This window comes from Octopus bimaculoides, unplaced genomic scaffold (assembly GCF_001194135.2).
Source record: "Octopus bimaculoides isolate UCB-OBI-ISO-001 unplaced genomic scaffold, ASM119413v2 Scaffold_172290, whole genome shotgun sequence".
In the NCBI taxonomy this organism is placed as follows: Eukaryota; Metazoa; Mollusca; class Cephalopoda; order Octopoda; family Octopodidae; genus Octopus; species Octopus bimaculoides.
This window is the reverse complement of record NW_026354060.1, coordinates 2919-3463: the sequence shown is the minus strand read 5'-3', so window position 1 is coordinate 3463 and position 545 is coordinate 2919. Positions and strand designations below refer to the sequence as shown.

General features: G+C 39.8%; 1 long non-coding RNA gene across 1 annotated transcript in view; it reads left to right on the top strand.

Annotated features, from left to right (window-relative positions):
* Window positions 1–539, top strand: part of LOC106881778 (uncharacterized) — an 8092-nt gene extending 7553 nt beyond the window's left edge. Inside the window, exon 4 of the long non-coding RNA XR_001410899.2 lies at window positions 239–539. This is a non-coding gene — a long non-coding RNA (uncharacterized LOC106881778). The remainder of the gene's footprint in view (window positions 1–238) is intronic.
* The last annotated feature ends 6 nt before the right edge of the window (window positions 540–545 follow it).

The following is a 545-nucleotide window of genomic DNA, read 5'->3' as shown; positions in this document are numbered from 1 at the left end:
CTACAACTTAGAGACTATCGCTTTGACTTATTTCTTTTGTTTTTTGGGGTTTTTGTTTCTCAGTCAGTGTTGTGTACATTGACAAGAGCCACATCACTTCTGTAATAGTTAAATTTGAACTTGACTTTGTGACTCAGTAATCCACCGCTGTGACCTCTCAACCATTGAGCTTCAGAGCTTTTTTTTTCCTTCATTTATTTATTTCATCTTAATTGTTTTCCCTTTGTTTTGTTTCCAGCATCCAAACCACAAATGGAATCTTGTTGCGACTGCGTGAATGATGCGACTGCATGATATGTTGCAAGCATCAGCTTGTGGGTCAAAGATTAATGATCTTATTCCTCCATCTGGATTAGATCGACAACCACCACCACCGCTGCCACCACCACCACCACTATTAACTACTTTAACTTCTACTTCAGTTTGATAACAAGCACTTGGAGAATCTCTCGGATTCAAGGCAGCGGTATATTGGATTTGAGCCAAGAGACTATCAGTGTGGGCCACCCTACTCTGCCTCTGTTTTACAGTATTTTCTTTCTTAA